The following is an 11,083-nucleotide window of genomic DNA, read 5'->3' on the forward strand; positions in this document are numbered from 1 at the left end:
ACTGCATTAGCAGTTCCTGGGTAGAAGGGTTTGGAGTTGTGACTAGACTGTGGTCTCAAACTTTGATGTAAATATGAACTTCAGGGGATCATGAAAGACAGGCCAGATTCTGATTGTGTAGGTGGGTGGCGCCCTGGAGTGCCCTCCCTGGCGATCTGGATGCTGCTGCTTGGGGGAAGCATGTTTGCGTGCAAGAGGCTAGAACACACTACTGAGAATCTGAGAAGACAGGAGGGGAAGAGAAGGGAAATGACAGGATATCTGTCTACGCAGCCCCAGTCACTGTGCACCCTCCATCCTGCAAACGCTTCTGAGTTCAAGCCTGCCCACGGGCAGTGGACAAGCAGTGGTAAGGAAAGAATGCGAAGGCTCTGAAGTCAGGCAGGCCTGGGTTTGGATCCAAACTGAAACTTATTAGCAATGGAACCTGTGGCAAATTACTGCCCTCTAAGATCCCTCAATCTGTACATGACACAATAAGGGCTACTTCCCAGGATGGGAAGTATTAAAGGAAATAAGCATGAGTCCAGTTCTTGGCATGGGGTAGGGATTCTGCCATAGCTAAAAGTCTCTTTCCTTTGAAATCTAAGAGAAGCCTGCTGTAAATAAACCTCAATGGACTTGTTAATAAACTACAAACAAGGACGAGGAGATAGGGCCAGGGTACAGGGGAGTCCTGGCAAAGCTGGTCAGCTCTGGAGCCAGCATCTGGGTTCAGATCTGAGCTCTGTCACTCACTCACTGTATAAGGTGCTCAGGCTTCAGAACTAAAGGAGATGACAATATGGCGCACCTCTCATAGAGCTGCAATGAGGAATGGTGAGCTGATACACTGAGAACAATCCCCTTCGGTAAATGACAGCAGTGGTTGTCATTATTTGTTTCATAATAATAACAAGAGTGACCTATCATAAGGAAGCAGTCAAAGACCATATCTGTGCTCCGTAGCTGACCACCACTCTCAATTCTATACAAGAGGTTGAAAACTCCAAAAGGGAGTTAGAGATTGAAGAGATTTTTTTGAAATAATTTTTAATTGACTTTATTGGGCTGGCATTTGGTTAATAAAAGTATGCAGGTTTCAGATAAACAATTGTACAATTCAGCCTGTATATTGTTCTTTGGAATGATTCTTGAAGTGCTTAGCGTTTCCCACTCCTTCCCCAAGATGCAGGGTGGGGTTGGGGGGCATCTCCCCTTGCTTCTAGGCCAGTGGGAGGACCAATAAGAGGGCCAGTTGGAGAGCTTGAACTGTGCCCCCTCAAGTTTACAAGACACAAGAGACAAATGGACGAAGACTCGTGTCTCAGAACCCATCAAGGCAACAGCCTGCACTTCCAGAGTCTGTAGCTGTTCCCACGGACGAGAGCAGAGCCTGTCTAGGGAGAGCTGGCCTAAGTGGCCATGAATCTGCCCAAGAGGTTTACTAAAGGGGCAAGGAGAGGTCAGCTGACAGATGCTGTCAGGGCCAGCTGGCAGAAATGCATTCACCTGAGCTAAAGAAAGTGTAGGGGAGAGACCCTCGGGGAACCTTTTTACAGAGTTTTTAGAGATTGGGCACCACTAAAAATCTCATCAAAGTGCTTCATGAGACAGAATCAGCTGTGAGCATCTGCCAAGCCCAGGGAGCTTCGATGGCAGCTCAAGGTAGAACTACTCCAGGAACACTCTTGTTCCCCACCCTCACCTTCCCAGCCTATTAGCTCCTCCACACCTTGCTTCGCTCCTGGAGGGGTCAGAGCCGATGGTTAGCAAGTTGTAGGAAGAGAGGTTGAGTCTCCCTGTCCTTGTTGGTAGTGTCCATATCTCCTCCGCTCTCTTTTCTACTGGGGCAGCCAGCCTAAGTCAGAGCAAAACTATGGGAGAGAGGAGGCTTTCGTTTTAAATGGGCTGCAAGGATTTTGTGTTTTGACTCTTACACAATACTGGACATTTGAATTACTAAAACGAAACTGAATTGCAAGACTTGAAGTGACTGGAGACTTTTTGTCACCTGAGAGTGACCAGACAAGTTATGGAATCTGCCCTAAATTTCACCTGAGGGTGAGGAAGAAGGAATCCAAAGAGTGGGTTTGAACAGGCTGAAGGGATATGGCTATTTCTCTTGCCAATAGCATTGGTCAGTGTAGCACATGGGCAGCAAGCCAGCACCCCTGACAGGCTGCAGAGCTGCTGGTAGCAGCTCCATTATGTGGGTGAACAAAACTGGCTCCTAAGCTATACACTGATCCCTACAGGGAATAAATGGGGAAGGAGGGACATTTGGGAAAATACCAGCACTCCAAGCTAGTCAATGAGGTGTCACTTCAGAGCTTTAAAATTTGAGGTTCTGTGGTACTTCAGACACATTTGCACCCAACATGGGTGATGCCACAGGCATGAGAGCTACAGGCAATTGAGCTTCATCTTAACTGTAATTTCTACCAGTAGAGACTACAAATCACCCCAGACTCAACAGCTCGAAACAACAATGAACACTAATTATTTCACACAGTTTCTGTTCATCGGGAAGTTGGGGACAGCTTGGGTAGGTGGTTCTGGCTCAGCCTCTCTGATGAGGTCGTAGTTAAGATGTCAGCCAGGGCTGGAGGACCCACTAACAAGATAGCTCAGTAATATGGCTATTGCACAAGACCTCATGTTTTCAGCACATGGACCTCTTCATACAGCTCCCTGAGTGTCCTCACAGTATGGCAGGGGACTCATGCAGAGCAAGGAGTCCAAGAGAGAGAAGAGGAATTCACCCCAGCTTTTGTGACCTGGTTTTAGAAGCCACATACCACACTTCAGTCTCCTCAATAGAGGCAAAGTATTAGGTCCAGTCCAAATTCAAGAAGAGGGGAACTAAGCCCCACCTTTTAAAGAGAGGTTATCAGTGAACCTGTGGGCACCACAGAGACTGACTTCTCTCTTGTACAGAAACAATAGGGAAGGAAAGGAGGAGGTGCTGAGAGGGGGAGGGCCCCCATCAGTGAAATCGGGACCCCAAAGCACCCGGTTGGGCAGAGTTATGACTTATGCCAGGTTTGATGAGCTCCTTAGGGGTCAATTTCAAGGTCATGAAGGAATCTGAAATAAATCACTGGTGGTAGTCTTCATAGACCTTGCTTTGAATAAACTGGAGAGCATAGCAGAAGGTATTGCAGGATAGAGCTTTTAAATCAAAGACTTAATAAAATGTTCCAAGAAGGCACCCAGATAACCCAATGTTCTGGGGCCACAAACCCACAGTAATTAGATCCTGGTTCATATGGGAAATAAAAAAGCAAGAACTTTTTTAAAATATGGAAATGAAGAGCAATGAGAGCAGACTAGCCCAACAAATATTAAAACATATTGTAAAGTTATAAGAATTTTAAAAATATGATGTTTCTGCATGAATCGATAATAAACCAAAACATAAAACCCACAAAAAGATAAAATCACAAGAATTTAAATATATGACAAAGGTGACATTTCAAATATTTGGAGAAAAGATGCAATATTCAGCAGATTGGTATTTGGAAAGTTGGATTGCTATGTCAACAAAATTAAACTCTCATGGATTAAAGATTGGAATTAAAAAAAAACATGAAAGTACTATCTAGTAACTAGAATAAAGAATAAGAAGAACATTTTATTATCTTGAAATCATTTGTAAGCATGACTCCCAGAAACCGTGGAAGAAAAGAGCAATCAATTCAACCTCATTAAAAAGAAATCTTCATGAGAACACCTATCAAAAGTGAAGCAATAAAATACAAACTGAGGAAAAAAATATTTACAACTCATATCACAGACAAATATCAGACTCCAAAAAATTAATAAGAAACAGACTAAACTCAATAAAATACTGGGCAAACACAGCATATGGAAAATTTGTCAACCTCTCTCACAAGAAAAAGCCAAGCAAAAACCACTGACAACTTTTTCACCATGAAGTTTGGCAAAATCAAAATGTTAACAATGTGTTGACAAGTATCTGGAAATGAATATATTCATATGTTGCTGGTAGAAGTGTAAACCAATGTCCAAATCCATGAAGGGATATTTGAAACTATCTACCAAAATTACAAATGCACTTCATATATGTATGTGTTGGGGAGGGACAACCCCCCCCCCCACACACACACACACACACACGCCTCTTCAGTTCTTACAGCTGGACTAATAATCTATATATATAAAATCCTAATATGCAAATAGACTGAACAGCAGAACAACCAAACAACCGGTCACTATGATGTGTGCTGACCACCAGGGGGCGCACGCAGAACATGGCGGGCATCAGCAGCAGGCAGCAGAGCATGGAACATGGCAGGCGTTGGCCGTGGTAGGATGGTGGAGCAGGTGAGCCGCGATGCCAGACCAAGGTGGGGCGCCAGTTGCTGTTATTGGGGCAAGCCTCTGATGGTTACTGAAAATTCTTTGCTCCCGTGTGCCATGGTCCTGCTTGGTGCTCTCACCTTCTGCCGGCACCAGCCCCGCTTGCACCCACTGCTGGTGCCAGAGCCACTGCTCACACCCACTGCTGGCTCCAGTCCCAATCGCTCCGTGTTGTCAATGGGTGTGAGCAGTGGCTGCCAGCTCCGTTCACCCCTGAGGGCCTCTCCACCTCCCCCAGTTTCTGAGGGGTGATCGGGGCAGCAGCCACTACTCACACCCAATGACAGCGCTGGCCCCCCTTGCACCCTCTGCTGGCGCAGGCCCCAATTGCTCCACACTGTCAGCAGGTACAGCGGGGCCAGAGCCCTCAGAGCATGGGAGCAGCTGTGGTGGGAGTGGGGCTGCCGGCTGACAGGGGACCAGGGGCAGCAGCAGGAGGGGCCAGTCAGGGGTGTGGAGGATAAGCCTAGACTCGCCCCTGTGTCCACCACAGCCTTGTAGCCCACAGTTCCTTTCAAATTCGTGCACTGGGCCCCTAGTAAAATAATAAAACACAAGACTAGATTAATAATAGAAAAACCAATTTAATACGTGTGCATGGGAGAATCACAATCTGATGCTCAGATCATAAAACGAAGCTAAACATCGGCTTGTGTATTAAAGGGTCCCAGATTCGATTAGGGGCACATGCTCGGGTTGCAGGCTCAATCCTCAGTGGGGGGCGTGCAGGAGGCAGCTAATCAGTGATTCTCTCTCATCATTGATGTTTCTATCTCTCTTTCCCTCTCCCTTTCTCTCTGAAATCAATAAAAATACATTAAAAAAATAAATACATAAAATAAAATGAGGCTCAAAGAGATTATCGAACCAATCATCTTTTTATACTATTTAAGCAATTTTAAAAAAAATAACCACCCAGCAGATGTGGCTCTGTGGTTGAGCATCTACCCATGAACCAAAAGGTTCCATTCCTGGTCCGGTCTCATACCCAGATTTCAGGCTTGATCCCCAGTAGGGGGCACGCAGAGGCAGTCAATCAATGTTTCTCTCTCATCAGTGTTTCTATCTCTCTATCCCTCTTCCTTCGACTCTCTCTAAAACAAATCAATTTTTTTAAAGCACCAATACATTTGTGAAAATTTGACAGAAAAAAAATTAGTGCTCTTTAGAAAGGAATCTAAGTAAGGTTTGGGTATCAATTAATGAGGAGTTTAAACAATGTAGTAAATAAGAAAAGAGGCAGTAAGATTTGATTAAACAGACTCTATGGCTGTGAGTTGTTTAACTCTGTGATAAGGGGTGTCTTCCAAGTGCCGGAGGACTCCTTTTACCTGAGAGATTTATTTCCTGCATCCAAGGAGACACCACCCACTGGTCAAGTAACTGTAATTCAAAGTAATCAACATGCCATTGTGGGACATTTTGGGTTGACCTGTCTGGGGCCCTGACATTTGACAGCACATATGAAGTAAATAATTCATTAAAATTTCAAAGGATTGAGAAGATCCAAATGTCCATCAATAGTGGCCTAGTTAAATGACATGTGATATTATGCCCAAGATAGAAGAATGGCAGAGGTCTTTATGTACTGGTGTGGGAAAGATTTCAACCAGGTATTTTGTCTAGTGAAATAAGCAAGGCTCAGGGCTGTGTGAATGTCTCCATTTGTTTAAAAGGGGGAGGGGCAAGAATATTTACATATACTTGCTTGTATACACAAAATCTGTGGAAGTCACACAAACAACTGGTAATATTGCTTACTTTTGGAGAAGGGATCTGGGTAGTGGGAGATACAGGGGTGTGAGAGAAAGACTTTTACTTTATATCTGTTTATAGCTTTTGAATTTTGAAACATGTGACTAAAATGTTAATTCTGGGGACAGAGGTAAAGGGAAAGTTTAGATACAAAACAAAACAAAATCAGTATGCTCGAAGTTAAGAAGTGAAATCATGGAAATGCAAGATTCTTTTCATATTTTTTAATTTTTTTAAAATATATTTTATTGATTTTTTACAGAGAGGAAGGGAGAGAGACAGAGAATCAGAAACATTGATGAGAGAGAAACATCGATCAGCCGCCTCCTGCACATCTCCCACTGGGGATATGCCCACAACCAAGGTACATGCCCTTGACCAGAATCAAACATGGGACCCTTCAGTCCGCAGGCCGACACTCTATCCACCGAGCCAAACCGGTTTTGGCTCTTTTCATATTTTTAAAATTGAGATATAAATCAGATGTCAAAATTCATCATTTTAAAGTGTATAATTTGGTGGTTTTTAGTCTGTACAGAAAGTTGTATAATCATCACCACTGTCTAATTCTAGAATATTTCATCACTCAAAGGGAACCCCCATGGATCTTAGTAGTCACTTCCCACTAGTCCCTGGTAACCATTCATTTTTTATCTCTATGAATTTGCCAACGTTAGATATGTCATACAATGTGATTTTTTGCAACTGGCTTCTTTCACTTGGCATAATATTCTCAAGGGTCATCCATGTTGTATCATGTGTCAGAACTTCATTTCTTTTTATGGCTAAAAAAATCTTTCATGGCATGGATATACCCATCTTGTCAGTTGACATACAGTTGGGTTGTTTCCACTCTTTGGCTATTCTTAATGCTGCAGAAACGTGAAATTTGGAAGGAGGTTTAACTTAGATTGGTGAACACACAATACAGTATACAGATGATGCAGTATAGAATTGTACAACTGAAACCTATATAATTTTACTAACCAATGTCACCTGGATAAATTCGATAAATGAAAAAAGAAATTTAAAAAAACAGCCTGTCTGGCATGGCTCGGTGGTAGGGAGTCAACCTATGACCCAAGAGGTCATGGTTTGGTTCCTGGTCAGGGCATGTGCCCGGGTTGCAGGCTCAATCCCCAGTGTAGGGCGTGCAAGAGGCAGCCAATCGATGATTCTCTCTCATCATTGATGTTTCATCTCTTTCTCCTTCTCCCCTCTCCCTTCCTCTCTAAAATCAATAAAAATATATATTTTTAAAAAAGAAATAAAAAATTTGATCCAGTAATCCCAAGAAACTAGAAACACCAATCAGAAAGAACATATGCATCCCTATGTTCATCGAAGCACAATTTACAATATCTAAGATTTGGAAACAGCCTAAGTGCCCATCAGCAGATGAGTGGATTAGAAAACTGTGGTACATCTACACAATGGAATACTATGCTGCTGTAAAAAAGAAGGAACTTTTACCATTTGCAACAGCATGGATGGAACTGGAGAGCATTATGCTAAGTGAAATAAGCCAGTCAGAGAAGGATAAATACCACATGATCTCACTCATTTGTGGAATATAATGAACAACATAAACTGATGAACAAAAATGGATCCAGAGACATAGAAGCATTGAACAGACCCTCAAACCTCAGAGGGAAGGTAGGGGAGGGTGGGCAGAGGGGAGACTTGGGAGGAAGAGATCAACCAAAGAACTTGTATGCATGCAGGCATAACCAAGGACACAGACAATTGGGGAGGGGGATGAAGGCTGGAGTTGGGGGGCCGGGACAGGCTGGGAGAGGACAACGGGAGCGGGGAGGAGACATATGTAATACTTTCAATAATAAAGAGTTTTAAAAAAAGAAATGCAAAATTTTGATACACATCGATTTCAAGATTTCCTAATACAACAAGAATTGGGCAGCATGTACTGCCACAGAATAGATATTATCTGTACACATTTTCGAAAACATTTAAAACACATTCTGGGCCAACTATGAAAAAGTCAAATTTTCATTTAAGTCAAATTTTCCTTTTCCATCCCATGCACTTCTCACCCACCTTCCTTGTTTCTTCTCGTCTTTTCCTCTCTTCTACACATCGATTTCAAGATTTCCTAATACAACAAGAATTGGGCAGCATGTACTGCACAGAATAGATATTATCTGTACACATTTTCGAAAACATTTAAAACACATTCTGGGCCACTATGAAAAGTCAAATTTCATTTAAGTCAAATTTTCCTTTTCCATCCCATGCACTTCTCACCCACCTTCCTTGTTTCTTCTCGTCTTTTCCTCTCTTCTCTGTCTGATGTACACTCAGCGACCCCCACCCTCTGCATTCCCACTTGTTCCCTCCTCCCTCTGCACACCTTGCTTCTTTACTGTGCATTTTTTATTCCCCCTTTTTGCCAACATGTATAATCATCATTGCCAAATTAATTCATCCTGGAAAACATTTAAAAGCTGACACACCCGAGCTTTCTTTGAATAGTCATTTTTTGCCATTAGCTCTTTGCCTGCGGGCCAAGGGCTTTGTTGGAACCCATCCTGCCTGCCTTCTCCCAGAAGTCTGAAGCTGTGGTATTTTTCAAGCCCAGGTTTACTGAGCCCCAGACCCTCTCTGAACAGAGATTAGGATCAGCAGCATCAGGAGGGCAGTGTTCGGCTCCAGGTAAGATGTGGAGAAGCAGGAGGAAAGTCACACAGGCACACACTCCCCCCAGAGAAACCTTTTGCCTGGAGTTTCCCGAAAGTCAGAGTAAACACGAAAGATAAGAGCTCAGATTCTCCCGCTGCCATCTCCATCCAGCCAGGCTCCAGAGGGAACTCCCTCCAAGTGTGGAGAACAGGCCTTATTTTCAAGAGGCATCCTTAGAAGTGAAAGATCAGAGTTTTAGATCAGTGAATGAAATGTGTTTGGATTTTTGAATTATAAATGTCACTGCCCTATTAGTGGCTAAAGTGCTCTTAAATGGAATTATAGACCCATTTTTTTTTAACTCTATCTTTGCCTTTATGTTCCCACTCTGGGAATAGCCAGCATCATCAAGTCTCACCCCAATGATTGCAACAGAGCTAATTGCTCTCTCCTCCTCTCCCCTTGCCCTGCCCTATCATCCTACAGAGTGACACAGGTTGATGCTCCTCCCACATGTCCCTGTCAGTCAGATCCCTGTTCTAACCAGCAGGACAAAGTCCCGATTCTTAGCCTGGTGCTACAATTGGGCCCCGTCTGTCTTTTGTTGTTCTCCCACACACACCCTCTACTCCAACCAAATAGGTTGACTCACTCTCCTCTGAACACTCAAGCACATTCCAGCTTCAGCTCAGACACACTGTCCACTCTGTGTCAGTAAGGTTCCCATTCAACAAATATTTACAAAATCCCTACTATGTGCCAAGAGGTGGGACTTTGAAGTGACACGGGGACAAGTGAGGGTGGCAGATAAGGCATCAGGCACACAATGTGAGAAGGGGTATCAGGCTGCAAAGCAGGGTTTGGGGGGAGAGTAAACTCGTGGGGTTAAGGGAACTGGGAAAGGATGACATGAGCCACGCTCACTGCATGCTTTCAACAACTGTTAGGTAGGCACAGTTCTCCATTCTAGAAGGCGGGGCTGAGACCTAGCAGGTGGCAGAGGGTAGGTGCTTCTAGCCGCTCGATTGATCTCACTTGGAGGCCCATGTCTTCCACCAGCCTCCCTGGATCAGACAGATCTAAGTGATGGTTCCTGACACCAGAAACTTGTGCCTTCTGCATCTCATTTAGCACGCAATGGCATCGGCCCTTGTTCTTTACAGTGTTTTTAAATCTGTGCGCAAGTTACATCTTGTCTCCCCACCTGGCTATTCCCTGTGGGCAGGGCATAGTTTCACACACACTATTTTGTACAGAGGAGGCAGCCAATAAATATCTGCTGAATGAATAAGTGCATGAATGTACTCATAGCACCTGGCTATCTATCCAAAACCAGCTGTCCGTGAAGTAGCTCCAGTAAAGAGCTAGTTGCTCTTCCCTAGTTCACAGGGAGTGAGGAATAGATTCATGTGTGTCCCTAAGGAGACTTGAGATCTTCAGTTGAAAAACACTAAATCTTGCTGGATGAAAAAAAGAAAACTTACAAAATAAAAAATCTTTTACCTTATAGTGGGGCCTCAAAACTCATTTAAACTCTCCTTTAAACTCATTTAAACTCACAACACACAAGATGAAGAGCATAGAATAAAGGGGGAGGGGCAGAGACTTACTTTTCCTCTTTAAATGTTTTTGCAATGTCTAGAGTGATTTCTGCTCCCTGGGTGTATGCTGCCAAATCACAAGAAATGTACAAAGTGATGTGCAGCTCAGAGCCGGCCCCTTCCTGAAGGGTGGATGGCTGGGCTCCTCCAAAGGCTGGGCTCTCTACAGGAGCTTCGCACTCAGCAATTAAGGCTGCGGGAGCTACACCCAGGCCCCAAGTCCCCAGCTTTGTCTCTGGCAGAAAATGCTGCTGAGCACTGACGAAATCTGCAAGGAGATTAAAAATAATGACGAGATCCACAACTTTGCTCTCCTTGCCTTCCCCTCTGGGCATGCGGCTGCCTGCTCCCAGGATGCCTTGTGCACAGTGGGTGGTGGCCTTCCAGGGAGAAATGAGCATGGTTGACCACACCCTTCTTTAAGGCTACCCTCCGTTTCAGGGATACTATGTCCTCCTTGCCAGTTTTCCTAACTCCTCCATCTTGTCCCACCTACACACTCTGTCCTACCTGCCTTCAAGGTTGAAAGGAATGTTCTCTTCCCTTCTCTACTTTCACACTCAGTCCAGGCACCTTACTTATTCCTGTGGTGTCAAATACCCACTCCACGCCCAAGTGGCAATCCCCAAATCTTACATCCATTTATACATTTGCCTGCTGAGAGGGAAAACTCATTATGCCCCAAAGTATCTCATTCTCTCTCTCCAAATCTGATTCTCTCC

The 11,083-nt window shown here is 44.1% G+C and overlaps 1 long non-coding RNA gene across 1 annotated transcript in view; it reads right to left on the reverse strand.

The window, feature by feature from the left end:
• LOC111823741 overlaps positions 1 to 10,674 on the reverse strand; it is a 26,012-nt gene extending 15,338 nt beyond the window's left edge. The window contains exon 1 of the long non-coding RNA XR_002826814.1: positions 10,371 to 10,674. This is a non-coding gene — a long non-coding RNA (uncharacterized LOC111823741). The remainder of the gene's footprint in view (positions 1 to 10,370) is intronic.
• Positions 10,675 to 11,083: the final 409 nt, after the last annotated feature.

This window comes from Myotis lucifugus, unplaced genomic scaffold (genome assembly GCF_000147115.1).
Source record: "Myotis lucifugus unplaced genomic scaffold, Myoluc2.0 scaffold_650, whole genome shotgun sequence".
In the NCBI taxonomy this organism is placed as follows: Eukaryota; Metazoa; Chordata; class Mammalia; order Chiroptera; family Vespertilionidae; genus Myotis; species Myotis lucifugus.